The sequence below is a fragment of the Corvus moneduloides genome, chromosome 3, assembly GCF_009650955.1.
Source record: "Corvus moneduloides isolate bCorMon1 chromosome 3, bCorMon1.pri, whole genome shotgun sequence".
Classification (NCBI taxonomy): domain Eukaryota; kingdom Metazoa; phylum Chordata; class Aves; order Passeriformes; family Corvidae; genus Corvus; species Corvus moneduloides.
The window spans coordinates 12874619-12897261 of record NC_045478.1 but is presented as its reverse complement, the minus strand read 5'-3'; the positions used below and the strand labels follow the sequence as shown (position 1 = coordinate 12897261).

Below are 22643 nucleotides of genomic sequence, written 5' to 3'. Positions count from 1 at the left end.
CAAAATATTGCTGCTAGCAAGAATTTTCTTCCTTCTTTCCAGTCCCGTGAGATATTTTTCTCTCTCACGGAAGATATTAGCAGAGTTCTATAAACTATGAACACCTGCGACCTTGCAGAGCCTTGTTTATGGTACAGTAGAAAAATATTTTGACAATGGATGTTTTAGGATTTTAGCCAATCACCCCCAAGGGGTGGCTGATCCTTTGTCCAATTAGACTATGAAGAAAAAAGTCTATAAAAGAGTTTGTAAAATAATTAAATAAATCAATCTTGCTGCACAATTTCTGCCTGCTGGATCTCTCTTCTCCTCCCTACCACTGCGAGACACCATGATACTAATCTATTTCTCTTTGCTTTCCAATTTTCTCACATTCCATTTTCCCTTGCTATGACTGAGAGACACATCATGAGTTTATGAAAAACAGGGCTTTTTAAGTCAGAATATAAGAAGTTTTAACATCTGTATATTTTTACAGGATTATCATACACCTTATTTTGCAACTCAATTTTCAATATTTTTTTCTGTCTTGGCATTACTGGCTGACTGCTAAATTCAAGTTAGCATGAACAAAGTCTCTTTTACTTCCCCTCCAAGCTGCCCAGAGGTGCTTGGCTGTACAAACTTCAAGGACGTTCCACACAGGAACCTCAAAGTGTGGTGCTAGAGATACAGTACAGTGAAAAACTGTAAACAAACTGGCCAGGAATAAAGTCAAATAGCATCATCTTATGCCTCTGGTATCAAATTTTCTTAAGACTGAAGCAGGAGTAGTGAGCCACATAACCCATTTTAGTCAAATTATTTGGATTATAATACCCCATGCTGCATAAAGATTTATATTTCTCAGATTTGGCAGAATCCCAAAGTCACATATTTAAAGAGTGTCAATACTAGACTCTTCGTATTTATGTTTCAAATTACTTGACTGTATTTGGAAGCACTTCTAATTTGCAGTAGAACATGCTACAAAAAGAGAAACCATCTGCTTATGAAAACATGTATACAGCTATCTTATATTCCATATGACAAGAACAAACCACTTTTCTTTTTCTCCATTTAATCTTCTTTCCAGCATTGTCTCCTGGCTCATTTCTTCTTTCTCCTCGCATTCTCACACCTCCAGCTTTTATAAATTCAATTTTCAAGTCCATGTATTATATGGCTACTCAGCCATCCACTTCTTTGCCTTTTACTGTTGTAACTGCTAGATTTAGTTTAGCAGGCTGTAGCTCCCTGAGATCTCAGAGGGGGTTGCCTAGGGCAATGCGACCCGGCCGCATCCCGCAGTCCATTTCAGATGACCCTGCGGTCTTGCTCCAGCAGCCAGCAATGTTACAACCAGTGATGGCGAAGGAGATGAGAAGGGTCTCCCATGAGGGTTGAGATGGCTTTAATCACATCTTCCCCCGTGATTTCCAGAGGCAGGGATAATTCGTGGTCTGGGCGTGGGGGGTTTTGTCAGGGGTCCAGGGGCGGTCCCTGGGCGGGGCTGGGGTACAGGAACCAATAGGGAGAACCCAAGGGAGTGGCCAAGGCTAAGGGCAGGGGGGAGCCGGAAGGGGAACGTGGCATCTGGAAAGCAGTGGGTTAATAGGCTACCACAATTTACTTCATTTGTTTATAAATCTGGGAACTGATCTCCCACACACCACAACAACAGACAGCCTGAGAACTTTCTTTAGCAGGGAGTTTCTGTTGCTTACCCCTCTGTTGTATTCTTTCTTTGGAGGAGAAGGTATCAGACCCAGCAAGAAGACATAGTTCAGCAGAGAGCAGAGCAAAAAAAAGGAGCCAGGAGATATTAGTGGACTGGAATTGAAGAAATAGCCCTTGACAAATGCAGTCAAAATGTTTATTAGAAAAGGCCATAGTCCAGTTTTTAGGTAAATTTATGGTCCCGTAACATTTAAAACTCCTAATCCTGGACTACAAATCCTCCTAGTCTGGAGTCTGAAATTTCTGAATAACCCTAAATCAGAGATCAAAATACATTTTAAGCCACCTCTATTATACAGCTTAAACTTAATAATGTCACTTTTTAACTTTCATGTGACAAAACAATTAATGATCAATAATAAATTCTTTAAAATTATTTAGATAGAAAATCAATGTTATGATATCTCATCTAGAAAATGCTACCAATATTGTTTTCTTGTTTTCTGCTCTTTCCTTTAAAATTGGATTTCTCCTGTTTTAAAGCCTAATCTCTATTTCTCTTTGCTTCCCAATTTTCTCACATTCCATTTTCCCTTGCTATGACTGAGAGATACAACATGAAACTTAAGGCAATGTGTTTCACAGTGAGTGGCTGTGTGCTAGGATATGATTCCCCTAAAGGTTATGGAATTAATGTTTCTATAAATACTCATATCTCAACTGGAGAAGGCTCTAAATAAAATGATCTGGTTTTGGGAATGGCTCTACTTTGAGCAGTGGGTTGAACAGGATGACCTCTGAAGGCATCCTCCAACCTAAATTATAATGCTTTTATAACTGAGAGATGGTAAAGGAAGTGACCATAAGCATGTCTTTATTCTTATCTGCTTCTGCTTGGAGACAGGGCAAGGAAGACTGACTGAATATTGCAAGGTTGTGGATTCTAAACATCCAGCTTCTAGTATGGATGGAGGACTACATTTACTTCATCTGCCAAGAAGCAGGACTGCCAAGAAGTGAGACACTGGAGCATGGAAGTGCTTCCAGGGACAGCAACAAACCCAAACCAGAACACTCAAACAACTGTTTTTATCACAGATGGCTTTAGCCCCTGAGGACCACAGGGATCTGGTAGCCTTTCTGTCCGAGATGGAACACACAAAATCTGAAGAGGCCAAAGCAAGTTAAATCATAGAATGATACAAATGTTAAGGTTGGAAAATACCTCTAAGATCAAGGCCAACCATCAACACAGCACCCCCACCATGTTAGACATCAGGAAAAAATTCTTCACTGAAAGAGGCATTGGGCACTGGAATTGTCTGCCCAGGGAGGTGGTGGAGTCACCATCCCTGGACGTGTTTAAAAAAAGACTGGATGTGGCACTCAGTGCCATGGTGTAGTTGATGAGGAGGTGTTAGGTCATAGGTTGGACTAGATGATCCCAAAGGTCTTTTCCAACCTAGTTCATTCTGCGATTCTGTGATTCTGTAAGCCATGTCCTACAGTGCCACATCCATACATTTTTCCAACACCTCCAGGAATGGTCGCTGCACTACTTCCCTGGGCAGACAATTCCAATGCTTTACAACCTTTCCAGTGAATAAATTTATGCTAATACCTAATCTAAACCTCACCTGTCACAACTTGAGGCCACTTCTCTCGACCTGCCCCTTGTTATTTGGGAGAAGAGACTGACCTCCACCATACTACACCCTCCTTTCTGGGAGTTGTAGAGAGCAATAAGGTCTCCCCTGAGCCTCCTTTTCTCCAGGCTAAACACCCCCAGCTCCCTCAGCTGCTCCTCACATGATGCCTCTCACCAAAATACGAAGTTAATTTCATTAAGCCCTCATTTCATACCAGATAAAGATCAACTCAACAGTGGTGTGAACAACTGAAGCTCTCTGAGCTGTAGCTGTACTGGTTTGAGCATTTAGCTGTTGAAACCAACATAGGGAGCACAGTAAGAGCACAGTTTGATTTGCTCAATTCAAAGTACATATAGGATGGACAAATATACATTAGAAAAGTACCTTCTCTTCTAATGAGTTTTGGACTTCTACTTGCAAAGTTTCACTTGTAGAAACCTATATTCAATCATTCCTTGAGAAAAGAGATAGTGAAACAAAGTCTGCTGACTCTGAAATGTCCCCTTAGGAACTAGGTTATCATTGGTTGCTTATTGAGATATCTTTTGTGATTATGGTTTATGCAGACAGTTTTAAATTGGAGGGTGCAGTTGACTGAAATGAGCTAATTCAATTTATAAATGCAGACTGCTGGAAAGAAATAGTTTTTTTCAGGTCCAAAATGAATTTTATTCTACCTTAATTAGGAGAATATGTAAAGCAAGTGTGGGGAAATAGCTTCTAATTTACAGTAAAAAAGTAAAAGCTAGTAGTTTTTGAGATCAGCCTTTAAAACAAGAAATAGACAGTTTGAGACTATGGTTCATTATTTAACACATATGTGTCTGTATTTATCATGCAAATTCTCTGGAATTAGATTAGAAAGCTCAGTTTATTTTTAACTGCTTACGCAGCAGAAGAAACAGCTAAACTAAGGTCAATGAATATGAGATGAGTATGAATAACTTTTTTACACTTTAATATTAATATTTAGGGAAATATTAATCCTCATGGCAGGATCCAGTCTGGTGGATTATTTCTCAGCAGGTAGCAAAAATCTTGCAGAGAAAAGAAATATTAAATCCACTTAAATACCAGTAAATTACATTGTTTATGGGATGATCCACTGCTTCACTGATATAGAAGTCTTTGAAAGGAGAGAACATGAGCATTCTGAGCTAACAAGTCAGGCTGTACATGGAGAATATGCAGAAGATTTATATTTTCTGTGATGGGAAGAAGGACATATGTCTTGCAAATTACACCCACTCCTCAGCATAACTGCAGTAATAGATTCAACCTCCATCAACAGATCTGTGACCAGAAGGAGAGCTACATACACTAATAGAAATAATGTAGATCTCCCCCTCCTAGAATCAGCAGTTTATGTCCTAGAAGCAACATTAAATTAGAGGATATTGCTCTCATGAACCCCAGTCTGGTGTTCTGCATCCACCTGTGGGGTTCCCACCACATGAAGGACATGGACCTGTTGGACAAAGTCCAGAGGAGGCCTCCAGATGATCAGAGAGATGGAGCACCTCTGCTATGAGGAAATGCTGAAAGAATTAGAATTGTTCAGCCTGTAGAAGAGAAGGCTTCAGAGTGACCTAGTTGCACCTTCCAGTACCTGAAGGGACCCTACGAGACAGATGGAGAAATGCTCTTTACAAGGGCCTGTAGTTACAGCACAAGGGAGAATGGCTTCAAAGTGAAATAGAATAGGTTTAGATTAGATATTAGGAAGAAAGCCTTTACTGTGAGGGTGGTGAGACACTAGAACAGGTTGCCCAAATAAGTTGTAGATGCCCCATCCCTGAAGTGTTCAAGGCCAGGCTGGATGGGGCTCTGAGAAACCTGGTCCAGTGGAAGCTGTCCCTGTCTGTGGCAGGGGAGTTGGAACTAGATCATATTTAAGGTTCCCTCCAACCCACACCATTCTATGATTCTATGACATCGTACTTTCAACTGCTTTCCTGTTTCATTTTAAGCTATATAGAGGAGTAATACTAAACTGGGTTTAATTCCTTAAAGTCATGGGAATTGGAATGGCCCTCTGCTTAAGCCAGGTTCTTTGACTGTTGAAGGGGTTTCTTTAGTAAAAGACTTTTTTTTTAAATTTCAGTTCAAACAGCATCACAAATACAAAAGGTGAAATCAACATGGATATGTTGAGCTTACCTCCATCCCAGGAAGAAGAGAGCTATTCCCTTCCATCAGCCTGGTGTAGGTGGTACATAGTATTAAAAAGTAAAAGAGATTTCCCAAAATCAAAGTAACTATGATGCAAACTTAGGTCTTTGAAGAGGGTTAAGAAATGACAGTGACCCTGAAATTGCCGTAGTCAGGCACCACGATTTCAAAACATGATACATGGAAACTTGGAGGCTTGCCCTTCCTCCACTGAGCTGAAACACATTTATTAGTTTGGTTCACTTTGCCCTGATGCTGCTGGAATTGAGGAACAGTCAAGCTGAGATTCACGACGAAAATGGAATAAATACAAAGGCCCACACTACATAAAAATATTCAGCTATGTCTACAAGAGTTCATACTGAAAATCACACTTTGTGCTGGTCTCACCAATGGCTTTGAGACCTTCTTTAAAGTAGTGTTTGTGACTTGGTTATGGCAGTTTGAGGCCGGAGGCAAACTGCAAGTCTGTAGCCAAGGAAAGGATAAGCCATAACTGTTCTCCAGCATTCCTCTGACTTTGTTTTCAGCAGATTTTTTTCATTAAAAATCATTTCTTTGTTCAAGACAACAGCAAGGATGAATGTCATGCATTTGTGTGCATACAATTGACAAAAAAAATAGCTTGCTCCTGAAGCTCATATCTTTCCCAATCACACAGAAGCTAAGATAGCAAAATTATTTTTTTTCTTAAATAAAATGACAAGCAATAACAATAGCTGCTAAAAAATTACTACAGGAAGATGATAACCATGAGAAAAAGAAAGCATTCCTATTATCATAGCATTTCATAGGAGAAATAATCTCAGAAGTAATACAGATCAAAAATCATATTATTTGTCTGCCATTATTATCAAGAAATGCAAGTTTTACAGCAATTCCCCACAGCCTGAGGTTATTAGAAGGTTGCTAAATTATAAAAACCCTCTGGAATTCCCACCACCTCCTTCTACCTTAATGAAAACACATACCATGACTTCCAGGGCAAGAGGTAAGGTTGCACTTCTTCCTCCAGGGGCTCTTTGAGGAAAGCTGAAGAGGTTCCAGAGTGAACAGAGCAGAAGGAAGCTAATTTTGCACATTCTGGGACTTTGCAATGCAAATACATGCTATTATAAATATACATTTCAAAAATGCACCGTGGTCCACTTTAAACCACAATAAAAGCAGGACCAAAGCCAGACAGCAGCAATGCCCAGATGAAGTAAGAACGTGACATGCAGGGCCCTGAGAAACAAGTGTCCAGAGCTGAGATATATTGCAAAAAGTTGACTCTTGGCCTGGGAAAGATGAGGAAGAGCAGCTTGTTGGGGCTCTGCAGCATCTCTCTGTAACTATGGGGCTTGCTTGCACTGTTTTGTTCTCATAGTTTTCAGAATTCTTTTTTTTTTCACACACAATGCAGTCTGTGGCAGATGCAGGAATGTACATATTTGTCATCATGTCTGCTGAACACAGTTAAGTGTGCCATTCTCCATTATGTTGTCATCTTCAGGTAGGTTCAGGTCAAACAACACATACACAATGCACTTTTTTGTGTAGGAAGACGAAAGTGTACTCTGAGACCACCAAAAATAAGGAGCTTTCATTTTCAGACTCTTTTGGTAGCCATATGTCAGAAGTCTTGCTCTACAATGACATTAAAAAAATAAAAACCAGATAAACAAAAACCAAAACAAACGAACAAAAAACAATCCCACCACCCCTTAAAAACCCAAACCAATGCCATACTTGGGAAGGTGCATGAACTGGCAGTCATAGATTGTTGCCAGCCCCAAGATCACAGCCACCCTTCTCCTCATCCAGAGAAATAGTCATATATAGATAAGAAGCAGAACAGATTCAACCATCTGGGGACATCCAACAACATTGCTCTGGAGTGTGCTTTTACAGTAGTTGCAGATTTCTTGTTTAGTAATCACCTTTCTCATTTTATTTGTTTTGTATCCTTCCTTTTAAAATTAAAGTCAGAAACAAACATACCAAATTTACCTCTGAAACAGGTAAACCTATGGAATAGGTTCCATGGCCCATTACTTATTAACGTATTCCCACATTATCAGTGAGTTTGGTTTTACTCTTTGATAATTTTCAAAGAACAAAGATAGAAATAAGCATCACAATGGACACATGAGACAAGAGGATAGCCACTATTCTGCCATCACAGGGACTCCTTCAGAATTAAATCTTTAATGGTATGTGTGTATAAGCTATAATAAAGAACTATTTTAATGCCAGATTACCAAGTACAATGCAGTTTTCAGTTTGTACAAGCTGTCATAGAACTATGCTATTATTTGCACTGTAAATTTTTTACTCACAGAATGTTCAGCATTAAATATTTAAGATTCCTGGTAAGTTAACATTTTGGGAAAATACCTCTTATGTTTTCTCATTTTTCTGTAAATCTTCGTGTATTTTAGTAATTTATTACAATTTTAGAAGTTTAAGATTTCTACCTTTTCTTCTGCAGCTGATTGAGCTCTGAGGATCAACCTTTGCTACCGTTATCAGGTAAGGTGGAACCCATTTCATTCTAGAACAGTACAAAACTTTCCCAGGAGGTTCTAGTAGCAAATGCTCTAAAAATAAAAACACACAACAGTATTAAGACTTTGTGCTTAACAGATCAAAATTTAATTTAGGCAACCAGGTAAGGGGAGACCGCAATTATAAGTCTTTTGAATTTTTTATATCCCTGGACTATTGGCATTGATATGATATGCTAAGCTTCCTAATATCTGTAGCATGGGCAAGTTTGTAGGAAGATAGAATTTGAGAATGTTATTTTGCTTTTTTAAAAACTGAGAGAAAATCAAATATCTAGTAAGATCCTAAATATTATGTCATCTTAAGAATAAAAAAGCTCACTATTGCCTGCAAAGTCCTTAAAAACAGTTTTTTCAGAAATTTGCAGGTTACTTATTAACAGAAATTATTGAATACTCATTTGCAAATAAATTGAAATGAACTGCAAATTGGAATTAATTTGCTACAGTATTGAATAAGTATTTTTTCAAGTCTATCCTAATCAAAAGTTTAAAGATGAAATGTAAATTACTACAATAAAAATACTGAGATCTTACAGTATTTCTCATCCGCAGTTCTAAAAGTATTTGAAAAGATGCTTTTTAACAGCTTCAATTTATCAAGCAACTTACTAGAACCAAGACCTTGAATCTAATTCACTTGAGTCTAAATAATGCCTACACAGACACGTTATCATACATGTGATATATATATATATATATAATGTTTATTATTGATCCACAAAATTGAATATATTCCTTTTACCAGGGAGCCCATATTATTGTAATTAATTAAACAGAACACAATAGCATTTGACAAGCCAAGGGGAGGCAAACACCAACTGCTTTTCCTTCCAAATTCTCATCTCCTCTGATGCTGCATTTTAAACACCAGTTCCTCTGTCATTTTTTAAATACTGCCAAAGAAAATTTCTTTAGCATGAAAAGATTTTGCTTGAATCCAAATAAAATTGTAATAGTCACACTAACTGGTTTTACTGAAGTGCTTTTCATCAGAAAAGGGACATTTTACTTTATTTTCAGGAGGCTCATACAGATTTGGTTAAGCACATATGAAATGGATAATACAATTTCCTTCCAGCCACAGAAGAAACCTCCAAAAGCAGAATCCTCATGTTTTTCTTTCTTATTCTTGTTTAATGCTTCTAAGGTTTTTAAAAGCATAAAGCTAGCTTTGAAGGTACCATGAAGATGTTCCTCACCTCAGAAATGAACAAATTGTTCACACAAGTAACAAAGATCCATCACAAAATTAGTTAGAGGTTAAAACACAGACAAAGATCAATTATCTATTCTGCTAGGTCTGTCCTGTAAGTGCCAGTGCTCAGTCACCCTCACTGAGAAAAGTGTTTCAGTTTGTGTCTCTTGGCTCCTGTTCTGCCAGTGGGCACTACAGAAAAGAATCTGGCTCCATCTTCCTTGCACTGTTTCTTTAGGTATGTATATACCCTTCACTGCACCCTCTCCACTATGTCCTTATCTCCCTGGTACTGGAGAGCCTGTAACTGGACACAGGGCCTTGGGTGTTGCCACACCAGTGCTGAGTCCAGGGGAGGGTCACCTCCCTCATCCCACCAGCAACACTCCTGAATGCAGCCAAAGAGACCATTTGCTGTTGTTGCCTTTGGTGTTGGCTCATGTTCAATCTGGTATCCATGAAGACTTCAAAGTCCTTTGCTGCGCTGCAAAGTTGCTTTCCAGATGGTCACCTTTCCTGCTCGTACACAGGCAGTGCCAAAAATTCCCAGTTCTCATTTCTAGGAGTTCCTACTTAAACAAAGAGAAAAGTGGGGGATTATCTGTACGTGATGTCTTTTGAATTTTACAAGGGGGCATTTAAATACTTAGGAAAGGCAAAGGAGAGAAAATGACAACACAACTCTGCAGCAAACTGTAAATCCAAAATAATTCAAGAGGCAAAGATGGTTAATGACACAAAATTGACCACTTCAGATAACACCCACATCTTATTCCTGGTAATGTTTACTGATATAGCAATAAGGATTACCCCAACTAAGTTTTACCCTAAAGAGGGTGTCCCTATGATATTTACCCAAGCCTAAATCATTGTAACATTGATGCCTGGTATAAGGGCTGGACCAGGGGATGCGTGGGAGGCTCTGCTGCTGAGGCAGATGGGTCTGATGCTGTGCTGCCAGCTAGCTCACACTGCAGCCAGCTCAGGTTCAGCCTACTGGGCCTCCTCTCACAGAAACCCAGCAGCAGTTTTAATTCTTTTAGAAAACACAACATTGCCTACAAGATTCCTACACTGAATGCCACAAAAAGCAGTTTTCTTGACAGATTCCTTCTCTTTCCTTTGAAACAATCTCTATGTGTCTTGCCTGTGTACTCCTCCCTCCAAGGCTCCTCCTTGCTGCGTAGGCACGTGTACATAAACTAGATGAGTTTTCAAAGTTTTACCCAACGTGGTTATAATTATTACAGCTCTCTTCCATTTACAACTGTTCCGGTTTGGCCAAATTTAGAAATATATCCTCTGAGAGAAGGCACAACCACCCCTCCCCCACCAGGTTCGGGAAAAAAAAAACTTTCCTCGAAGGAAAGTGAAGAAGATAAAACTATTTATTTAACAAACACACGGGAAAGGAAAATAATGTTAAATGGTAAAATCTTTCACTGTAGAGGAAAAACCTGGGAAAGTGTTCGAGTCCTCCCTTTGGTCTCCTTGGAGCTGGGGCTTGGCCCAGGGCCAGGCCCTCTGTGCCCGGTGGAAAGTCCTCCCGATGTTCTCTGATGTTACAGCAATCAGCCAGACCAGTAGAAAATGGGAGGAATCCGAAATTCCAGAGAAGGAACAGTTCAACTCTCAGTCTCTCTCCGGAGAACAAGAAACTGGAAAAAAACTGGCCAAAAGCTGACTGGAAAGCCGCAAGCCGGGTGCTTCCTCGCTCCCCTGCCCCAGCTGGGGAAAAAAACATCCTGCTATCTTTTTGTGTCCTTGAACAAGCTGCAAACTGCTTTGAGAAAGTTTTTGCTCAGGTTTTTTTTTTCCTTCCCCCTCTCAGGCTCAGTTTAAAGGCATAGAAAGGCCCAAAAATTAATTTCTGGGCATAGGCAGCGATATGGGATACACATCATAAGGTCACCCCAAGACAGCTTTTTTTAACAGAAATAGACACCAATGTTGTAAACCAGATATGCCAAGCAAAGCAGTCAAGCTTCTCAATCCCAGACAGGTGCCAGGATAGTGCTGCTAGCTCCATGCCTCTGTTCCTGCCTTGGGAGCAGTGGAAAGGCAGCATTCCTCCTCTCTCAGGTGTCAGAGCAGGTGAGTAATTTAATCTCTCCTTGCAATTACATCTTTCTTCTCCTTTCTCTTGTCTACTTAACCTCTGGAACAAGGATTGCTTTTGTGACTTACAAGACACGTTACTCACTGTGTCTGGACCTCAAGTGTAGGAAATGGAAGGAGCAATCGGGACTTTCAATATTCCTTCCTTTTCAATTTCTTGGGGTTGGCTTACAACGACTTTCTTGTTAGAGGTAGGATTTTTTGTCCAGGACAGTCTTATTGGGTGACTGCACCATCACCGCTATGAAGAACAGAATAGGATTCAGCCTTAAGGGACAGTAAAACCTTTTCTAAATAGCTGTCCTATATGAGGGTCTTCATGGCCAGCCAAAATGGTATTAGTTTGATGCTACAGGACTGCTGCAGTATCAAAGTAAAGGGTTATTTCTACTAAATATTAATCAATGCATTTCTTGAAGTTATGGTGTTAATAATCTTTTTCCATGTCTTAGCTCATGTCTCAAAGTAAACCTTATATTCTTGACCTCTCTCGGTTATAAAACTGCAATAACACATCCCAATTTTAGTGAGCAGTGAAATCTCTAAGTGGAAACAATTATGTAAATAAATCACAAAAGTACAGGTAATATAACCTGAAAAGAGGCTTTTTTCAGCTAATAAAATTATAGAAAGTGGACAAAATAATTCAAAAAGTAGCCTTGGAAACTGTCCATATAAATTAATGTAGGAGAGATACTGAAGAATGAATACCTTCTAACTCACTTTACATGTGAGCAACTGTTGGAAAATGGTTAGAGGATCAAGGACACGGATCACTGATAAAACCAGATTGATAACAGAACTGTACAAGAAAAAGCCTGCAAGCAAAGGTCTGCATGAGAAAAAGCCTCCATGAGAAAATGCCTGTGTGAGAAACAAGCCTGAGAACAAAAAGGGAGTTTTTAGTAGGTACAGTGCTGTTCTGATAAAGATGTGCTGACCATGAGAAGGGAGGAAAAACTTTGATCTCTCAAGACAAAACATAAAGCTTGCCGAATGTAGTCTTTTATCTAACCCAACTATGTAGAAGTAAGAATGCGCCTTTGTAAGTTTAAACTAATTAAAGAACTGATCAGCATGTATACTTTCACACTATATAAGTGCCTCTGTATTGCTAATAAACGAAGCTTGCATTACCAATCACATTGATTGTCTGCATGGTTCCCCCCACCGAAGTCAGCAAGTAACAGTACCTGGTAGGGTAGAATGGCATCTACATGCCTTAATCTACATCTGTGTGCAGAAGGGCACTGAGTCTAAGATGAGAATAAACTAGTTAGGACCTAAAGGAAATAATTTTGGAGATCAGCTCGCCTGACAAGATGTTAGTCCATGTATTTACTGCAGAAACTTTTACATGAGTTTTACTAAAGGCTTGTCATCTGAGAGAAAATACCAATAACAAAAGGTTAAAGAAATCACTTTTTAAAAAAATATTTGTTCACATGGTTAATTATATCTACTGTTAAAAAAAATATCTCAAGCCAAAGGCTTTGATGTATTGATAGCTCTACACTTACCTGTGAAAACAAAACCTTTTCAGTCCTCCATTTGCTCTACTTAGAAGAGTCTTGTCCCCAACTACCAAAACAAGACAGAGTCTTCCTTTGCAGAACTTTCATCTGCCTAAGCTTCTCACTGTAAGACAGCTATGAATCAGTTCTAAGTTCTCAGTAATTTTATTTTATTTGTGAAGGCTTAAATGACAAATCTACTGACTCAGCAATGCTAGATGAAAATTACCTTCTCATCCTACTCTCTACTATCCTTATCCAGCACCCAAGGACCAAGCTTGTCTTTTCCACCAAGCTTGCTTTTTCCACCAGGTCAGAAACTAGGAGCACTTCATCTAGTGAAAAACTGGACATTTTATGTGACAAAACATGTCATTAAGAACTTGAAAAATCAAAGAGTTCTAAATATATTACAGATTTTTTATTACTATAGCAAATACATATTCTGACTAGGTAGAAGAAAACACTGCTGCCTTGCTTGACTTCATTGCGTGAAACATCTTGGCCTTGGAAACAAGAACTTCCAGCCAAATGATTCTTTGTTCAACTTATTCATGGAAGACTGAGTTTGTCTAACACTCACTTTGTCTCCTTTCAAGCTGCTGTTTTAAGATACTTGTGGCTGTCCCAGATGGTTGCTGGCTGACAGAATTAGTGCCCTCAAGGGAAGATGAACAATTTCAATTTTACAACCATTTTTGGCTGAAGCACCAGACCAGGGTACTGCCATTTTTCAGAAACAAGACTTTTAGTTTTAAATCATTCACATAACTGCTGGCTGAGCTCCAGGATTTTCTTTTCTTCACCTACTTTGATTTGTGAGAAAGAATGGATCACCAAGAGGATCCTCTGGTTATTCCTTTTGTAAGATCCCTAAAGTCATGTAATTAGTTCCAGCATAAGATTCTTTTTCTTACTACAGATGGCAACTTGAGCTTACAAAGGTCCCTTGCCTCATTTCATTTGCACTGCACTTAAGACAAATGTTGAATACAAGAGTAAATCAGGTTCTTGCTGCATACTTTACCACTGGGTTCACTTCATAGGGAATAGACTTTCACTTCTCTTTCAAGAGAATCATTACTTAGGTATGTCTGTGCCTGGTCCACCTTACAAAAATATCAGGGATAGTTTTGAGGCAGACTCGACAGTAGTTTGGAATGGTGTCAGAAGTCTGGGGGGTTTTATTATTATGCATGTATTGGGCATTCAAAACATAAACAGTGAAAAATTTGCTATCTCATTCATGCTAAAGTCATGCTGACCTTTTACTAAAAAGCTGTGTGCTTAGTGGCTATTAAATCCATTTTAAATCTTGAATCACAGATTAAGTCACTGTGTCTTATAATTTTAATGGGCCCATTCCCACCCTGATTTTATTGAGGGGTTGTCCCACTCTGCTCCTCCTGACTTTGTTTATCAGCCAAGCACACTTGCTGCTGTCACTAGTAAATAATAATAAGTAAATGGTATGTGGTTAGTGCACATCTCTGATTGAAAATTTTTTTCTCCTTCAAAAGAATCCTTCAAAATCACATCCCTTCTCTGTCATCGTGGAGCAGACACCAGCAGACAATGTATTTGTGCATCAACTAGTGGAATGAACCTTCAGGCTCTGCTGGGACCTCCTGCCACAGCCACACAAAGGCAGTTAATAAGAAGTCCCTGAAAGCCTGTCTTAAGTGGCAGAACTGAAGGGGAGATTTTGAGGCAGCACAGGCTCATTTACATGTATCTTACACTTCATTTTAAAAGAAGTCCAATTCTCTTAAACCTTTCTGAACTGGTAAATCTAAACTGTTGACAACAAAAGTAATTGCTATATGTAGATTAACTCCAACTGTTTGTAAAGTTCAACTCCATTTCCAGCTCTGTTTTCCACAATGTAAGCATTCCAGCAGATCTGCATTTCATTGCACAGATGGTCTCTCAAAAAAAACAGCACAACAAAAACTATTCATTGTTAATATATTTCTGGTGCCAAGACACACAGAAGGTTTATATGCCACTATGGAAAGGTAAGACTGAAGTAAAGCTGTTTCTCAGGTAATAACATCATCTTTTACTTATCTTCTTTCACAAGGGTAGCTGTTACCCTGGATCTCACTAGGTGTTCAACGGACAATATAAAGGAACTTTCTTTCCAGAAGCATCAGCACTTCTAACTAGTTTGTTAAACTAAACACGTTCCTCATGACCATTCTCGACTTCCCTAACAACCTGTCCAAATTCATGTAAATCACAGCCACAGCAATCTGATGAGAAACATAGTTGCCAGCTCTGTATCCAGAGAGCTGAGCCAGGTTATTCCCTGCATGGGGCATAGCCCTGTGCTTGGGGACAGGCAGGCTCTAGTCTCAGATATTAAAAGCTCTGGTTTTAAACACACTCCTGTCAAGACAGCACATACTTTTATAAATCTAATCCTCATCCAAGTCTGGAATTGAGTGTCACTTGCTCAATGCAGCACTCTTATCTATTGGGACAGGTGAGTTGTCCCAGTAAGTCTGAAAAGGTTTTGTGAATACAAATAAACTTTTGTTTTAACCAAGACTGGGAAGAGGTTTAAGAGAGTGCTAAGTCATGGAAATCTCTTGTTTGTGCCAGGACAGCTTCCGTGAGTGTGGATGTTCACTACACAGCAATCCTCTTTGTTAATATTTGCAGCCCCACTAGAAGTTTTTGAAAGTGCTTTAGAATCAGAGGCACAAAGCCAAACTACCCATTGTGCTGAGGTGTCAGGCAGAAGGGAGACAAAGGATGGAGTGTCATTTCAAGGTGACAGATAGCTGTGGCCAGCTGAAGTCACTTCCTCTCATCCCGAGCTGTGCAGGCATTGCTGGCAGCCTCTCAGTGCCTCCCTTCTGTTTCACCAAACCAATTAAACCAGTTAACTTGTAATTGCTTTTGTTCCTCGCACATCATGCATATGGCAACTATTCCATAGTGCTCAGTGAGTCCTTGGGGATTTCTTTTTTAGTTTTAGTGTGATTTGCTGGTTCTGTCTTGGTCTGCCTGTGACAATACCCATCAGCACGTTGACCACGCGATGTCTCCTTACTGTGTGAAGTGTGCACATCGGATACATAGCCTCATTCTCCCCTTGGCAAGCAGGTCTGATGCTCTGTACACACAGCAGGGGCCACTTACGGCATAATTTTAAAAAAAGCCACAGAAAACTTTTGTAGCCCATGCGAATTCAGAGTGCAGGCACAAGACACAGTTGCATAAGACAGCCACAAAGATCCCAGAAGATGCCAGTGGCCTTTCTTAGCTGCTCTCATCTCTAACAACAGCTGTTCTCATCTCATGTCAGGATCCAAATCCTTCTTGCAATTTTTTATACTATACACATTTAAGAAAAAAAAAATCAGTAGAAGTACATTCACATAAAGCAGTAGCATGACTATTTCAGAGCCTATCTTTTCAGCTTAAAATTATCATTTCTCTCATTCCCGTCAGATGGTCTGAATTCTGCAAGTGCCATAGATAGGATCCCTTTTCATTCATCAAGAAAAATTCACCAGTAAGAAGCCAAATGCTGAACTCTGACTTCTTTGCCACAAAAATTCTATTTGCCACCTGGAAGAGGTAGTTCAGTCACCAAAAGCATGCTGAAATTGCAGTGGGGCAGCTGGGGAGAAGGCAGTGTTTGTGAATGGTTAATCCACACTCATCTTCTGTGTCTGCTGTTACTCTTTGCAACCTGACAGACAAGGAAAAAAAAAGAAAAAAATATTAGATGGCATTCCCACGCTCACTACCTCCATAATCTAATCTAATGTTTATGGATTTTGTAGCTGCAAAAAAGGATATTCAATACAGGTACCATTTATTTTTCTTGCAAGTACTTAACTTTTGAATCCTGTATTTATCATACTGTGTGGACTTGCACAGATAGATAAACCATTGTGCTCCACATAGGAATATATACATAAATCACCACTTTCCCCAATTAGCAAGTTCATTTTGGCCTGAAAAATGTTCTGAATCATTAACTAAATGGTTTTCAATACATTCCAGCTATACTGTTCTGAGTGTACTGGGGCTGAAATAGAGCAATACACTAAAACCTGCAGAACTTCTCCCTTATAAAGCAAGAATTAGAATTCATTTTAGAATAATTAATTAATTAATCGCTTGTCCAGATCTTGTGTCCACTCTACTGGACAATCCTTAAAAAAAAAATAAGATGTCAAAGCAGAGTAATTTTAGTGAATGGAAGCAGATACTGCTTAACCCAAATCACACACTGCACCTTTCTGAAAACAAAATTAATTTCAGTGATTAAATAATGACTCAAAAAGCAGATAGCTCCATTTATTTAGAACAGCACACAGCTCTGACTTTCCACTCAAACTGAATTTCACAGGAGTAGCAATGCAGACCTGGGAAATCCAGTCTTCAAATTCACTCTTTTCCTGCTCTAGCCTGTGATCACTCTTCCTGGGGTCCTGGACACCCATCATCAGCTGCAGAGCTCTGGGCCTTGTTGTGCTCATGTCCTCAGCCCTGGCTGCAGCAGCCCTGCAGTACTTAGAGGGGGCCAATAAGAAAGATGGGGACAGACTTTATTTTAAGAGAGTCTGCGGTGATAGGATGGGGGTAATGGTTTTAAAGTGAAGGAGGGTATGTATAGATCAGATATAAGGAATACATTTTTTGCAGTGGGGTGGGTGGGACACTGGCACAGGTTGCCCAGAGAGATAGTGGATGTGCCTTCCCTGGAAGTGTCCAAGGTCAGGTTGGATGGGGCTCTGAATGACCTGATCTAGGTGAAGATGTCCCTGCTTACTGCAGGAGGCTTGGACTAGGTGACCTTCAAAGGTCCCTTCCAGCCCAAATTATTCGATGATTCTATGAACCTGACCCAAACATTCAGGACTAACACTAAACCTATCTAGACACAGCTTTGCAGAAGAACCTCCCACAAGGTCACTGCAGGCTTATGGAGACCAATGCAGGTCTCTCAGCACTCCACAGAAACTGTGACTTGTGCTTATTGATCACCAATTCTGTAGTAAGGTGTGTGTATATTTGTACATATACAAAACACAGAATAAAGATTTCCAATCAATAAAATATCTGTTGCGTGCCCGAGACCCATAAAACTCTTATATTGCCCATATTCTGTAGACAGTTTCAAGGGAGTTTTTTTCACTCCGCTCCACTTAAAGGTTCATAGGATAGCTTCACTAACACTTGTTCAGAACACAGACACAAGAATTCACTTGAAGAGACATGACTACAGAACAGTCTCTGGGGTGGGAAATACACCCCCAAACCCATAAGACCCCTCAGTTATTCTGTGCTTGAGGTGCTGAATCTTTTTACAGGTCACCAGACAACATGAGAGAAGAATCCATTTTCACCTGCATATCCCAGGCTGGAGTTAGAAGGGAGCAGTGCCTTTCTTCCTATTTGCTTAGTGAAAACTTCTGAGTTGGAACCTGGAGTGAGATTTGCCCTTGCACACTTTTACAGCATCTGTACAAATTGAGTGATGTTGAACCTGCTACCCACACCTGCATTTCAGCCAGTTCCAGCCTTTTGTTTCTGTGTTGGTAGGAATACAGAAATGTACGTTACTATAAATAGCAACTAACAATACACCGAATGTTCAGAAGTGCCAAGGCTTATCTGCAGGAGTCAATGGAAGCAAAGACAGGGTTTTTTTCAACAGAAATCCCAGGGCATGACGAATATAAAACCAAACGCATGGGAGAGAACACTTTATCTGATATATAATTATTTAATTATTTAGTTATTTAATTATTTAATTATTTTAGTTATTTAATTATTTTAGCCTAAAAAACAAAACAACCCAAAAAGCAAGACCCATTCTACTGTGTTAAAAGGCGTTACGAGTCTCACTGAAAAGAGGAGAGGAGCAATCCTTCATTCAAAATCATATCATTATTCCAACATGTAGAGAAAAGCAAACTGGAAAATACCAACAACTTTACTAAATATTCCCTTCATATTAAGAATGCAAGTAATTGATCCTTCAGTTTCTCTCTATTTTTTGTTTTTTAGAGTATACAGAATATAATTTATTCATGTAAAATACAAAAGAAATTGGTCTATTTAACAATTTAGAAGAAAAAATAAAAAATCTACAAATTCATAACTATATCTAAAATCAGGACACTGAATTTCTGCTCTATTTCAAATAATTATGTGGAGCTAAGAGAAATTCTAAAGGAAAAAAGCCCTCACAAAATTCAATAAAGTCTTTTATATCATTGATATAAACTTATCATTGATATAACTTGAATAATTCTTACAATTTAATGTTGATACAAAACCAGCCAAAATAATTCTTTTAGTAAAGTAAATTAGAAATAAGGATTACATTCATCTTTATTAAGAGCTTGTTTGAAAGAGTTATCAAAATAACACTTTTCAATGATGTTTTTATTTCAATAAATTTGTATTTCATGAACCAGATACAAATGTGGCTCAGCTAGTTGGCTTTATCCAGCATCTGTCTGGATTCCAAAAAAACTTCTGCTTGGCCGTCTTAAAATTCCCATTTCCACAGACAGGTCCTCTGTTGCTTTCTCCTATAACTTGATTCTTCAAAGTCTGAAACCAGGGGTTTAATGTGTGAGGGGTTTTTTCTTCTTTGTTTGACTGTCAGAAGTATTCGTCTTTTAGCTAAACCCTATCCTTTCATGTTACTGGGACTTCGGATTGTGTATTTTTATCTTTGTTTAACCTAGAATTTTATATATATAGTTTTATGAGGTTACAAAATCAGTTACAAAAAAGCAGAATAGGTTATTTCTATTTTTTCATAGTATTTATTCTGCATTTTGTTTTGTGGGAATAATAAATCAAATATGAAGCCAGTCTCCTTACAATAGCACCACTTTTATTGTCAATAATACAACAGGTGTTAACTCACTACACTTCTATTAGCAGAAGCTAGGTAAGACCTACGTCAAATAAGATTGATTTTCTCCTTGAATCTTCACCGATCATTTCTCTTCATTAGACATTCAAATTCCTGTGATGAGGAGCATAAAACTAAGACAGATTTGCAGACAGAAAGATCATTATATTCTTTCAATATAATTTCTGCTCAAAACCCCATCACAAAGTAGTAAGGACTTTACTTTCAGGGACATGATGGAGGTATTTTTGTGACAGTACCTAGGAGGTTTAACAGCCCAGCTTCTGTTTGTCTACAGTAAGCTTTTTAAACATTTCATTTAAAGGAATGTAGTTATTTTTCAGGTTTCCTGAAAGACACAGGAAAAATGAGAGCAATCTGAATGTGCTTAGATCATAAGAAATAATTGGATTGAGTATGAGCTATCAACTTAAGCATAAGGTAGATATGCAAAGATTACAAGGAAGCACAGGTAATGAGATGAGATTGCTAAATAGACATAGCTGACTTGTGTTCCCAGCCCAGGTAAAGTGACTGGACTTACAACCAGACAAGCAGTTTCAAAGTAATTAAATGCTTGTGCTTTCAGCTGCAAGGTTGCCTCTCCAAACCCACAGCATTTTTACCAGCATCCAGCAAACTGCTAATAAGAATGAGGAATTAAACAGCTGGGGGCTGCAGAATCATGTTGCCATGGAAACCACTGCAGGTGCGTGGTCCAAGGAATAATAAACCCCAGATTTTTAGAGTTTATAAAAAAAAAATAAGGAAGAAATGAAAAGAAGACAGAGAGAAATAAATAACACAAACCAAGGACATTGCAAACACTTTTGAGAGAAGGACAGACTAGTATTGTTAAATGGGATCTGTCAGAGAGAACAGTGCAAGGGATAAAGGGACTGAGCTGAAAGATATCTCAGTGCATAAGTATGCCAGAAAAAGGAAGAAGAAATCAGAACTAAACAAAAGAAAATACAAACACCAGAGGGCACTGAAACAGAAATAAAATCTATTACAGATCCCTGTGTTTAGAAAAAACAACAGAAGAAAAGAACAGTTCAGAAATTGATGTGGGAATCAGGACCTCTTGGATTGCCTAACATAGTTCTAGTTCTCTTATGCCAAAAATCATTTGTACATCAAGTCTCCCACTCGTGTAACTCATGCACCAGCCTTTCCCAAAATAACAGCTCATTCATCTGTGTAGAGCACATTGCAAATCTGATGGATCTGATTTTCAAAGGTATTTAGAGTCCCAAAACTGTAGCTGGTAGAATTTTCTCAACTCCTGAACAGGCTGAGCACTTAATTCACATTCACGTCAGTGGAACTGATGTTCCTCATGCTCACCTTGCCTGTCTGAGGACTCCTGGCACACTAAAGTTCCTCTACAGTGAGGGGGATGTGCAACTCTAAGATTTACTGAAGCAACCAAGATTTTAAGTGGTTTCTCTCTCTCAAGTGGCTCTATAGGACACGTTATCAATACTATTTTTATTAAGATTACATTTGTCTATGCAGCTTCCCATTTGCAGAGTTTATGAGCAAAAGGAAGAATGCTGTCCGGAGATGCCATGGAGTGAGTTAATTCCAGGCTCACAATACTCATGATGTAAAAGAGAAGTCTCAGAAGACCACGATGTCCCCAACCCCATTTGTGGTGATGGCTCCTCCACACAATGGCCACATACTGCCCTGCAATACTCTTACCCTTCACAGAGCAAGGAAAGGTGAAGGATTCAGTCACCACAAACATCAATGGCAAGAGTTTTCATGCTAGAAAGCCTTCTGGTGACTTTTTGACTATGAGGAAAAAAAGTGCTGTTTTATACAGCACCTTAACAGCAAATCCAGGGACAAGACAACACTTACGGTACAATGACAGGCCATAATCCAGAGAACAGCAAGAGAGGGGTTCTGGAGGTTCTGGTTCAATATGCAAGTTACTACATAGAACACTAAAGAACTCCCTGATGGCACCCCCTGAATTTACCATATAGTGGAAAAGCAGACAGAAGGTGAAATCATAGTGCAAAATTGACTAATTAAGTCATAAGGCCTGTGTACCTTCAAATAAAGAATAGAATAGAATAGAATAGAATAGAATAGAATATGGGAAAAAAACAGGAAAATACTTTGGCCAGATTTGAACAAAGAGAGCAGGAAATGTTAAAAAAAAAAAAAAAGTAAAATAAAACAACAACAGTAAAACCCTAGAATCGAAACAAAACCAACAAAATAAAACCCAAACAAAACTCCACCAAAACCAAACCCACAGCTATATTAGTTAGGCTTGGTTTTCATACATGCATTCACTTACTGAGCATATTAAAAAAATACAACATCCTCTCCCCCAAAAGCCCTAATGAAGTGGTTTATCTCAAAAGAGACATCACATAAAAACAAAACTTTTAAAAAAGTTATTTTCAGATAGCACACGAAAGGCAAAAGATGCAAAACTTGGAGCTATGACAGAGACAGTTTAAATATATCATCCTAGAGGCTGAAAATATAACCAGCCATTCCTGAAACACAAACTAAGACTAGATTGCCTGCAGGGATGAAGCACAAAGTTAGAGAAGCTTCTAGAAATAAGATGGTCTTTTGAGTCATGCCCAAATAAAGAAGGAGAAAAGAACTCAAAGAAAAATTAAGGTAAGCAAAAAAACCTGAGGAAAATGTTGCTAAAGGTATAAAAACAAATAGAAATTATTCCTTCACAGAAGTAGAAAGCCTGACAAGAGTGTCTCTAGGGCTACTAGACAATCAAGGTGTAAAAGAAGTGTTCAGAACAGATATAGCCTCAGCAGAAAATCTAAACAAGATTTTTGTAACTGAGCTTATCAGGAAAGAATCACAGTATCATAGAACATCCTGAGTTTG

General features: G+C 38.8%; 1 long non-coding RNA gene across 1 annotated transcript; it reads right to left on the bottom strand.

The window, feature by feature from the left end:
* Window positions 1-986: 986 nt before the first annotated feature.
* On the bottom strand, window positions 987-10727 carry LOC116442102. The gene is made up of 3 exons (XR_004239396.1): window positions 10688-10727; window positions 7943-8065; window positions 987-7112 (listed from the first exon to the last, which is right to left on the bottom strand). It is a non-coding gene; the product is annotated as an uncharacterized LOC116442102 (long non-coding RNA).
* Between the last annotated feature and the right edge of the window lie 11916 nt (window positions 10728-22643).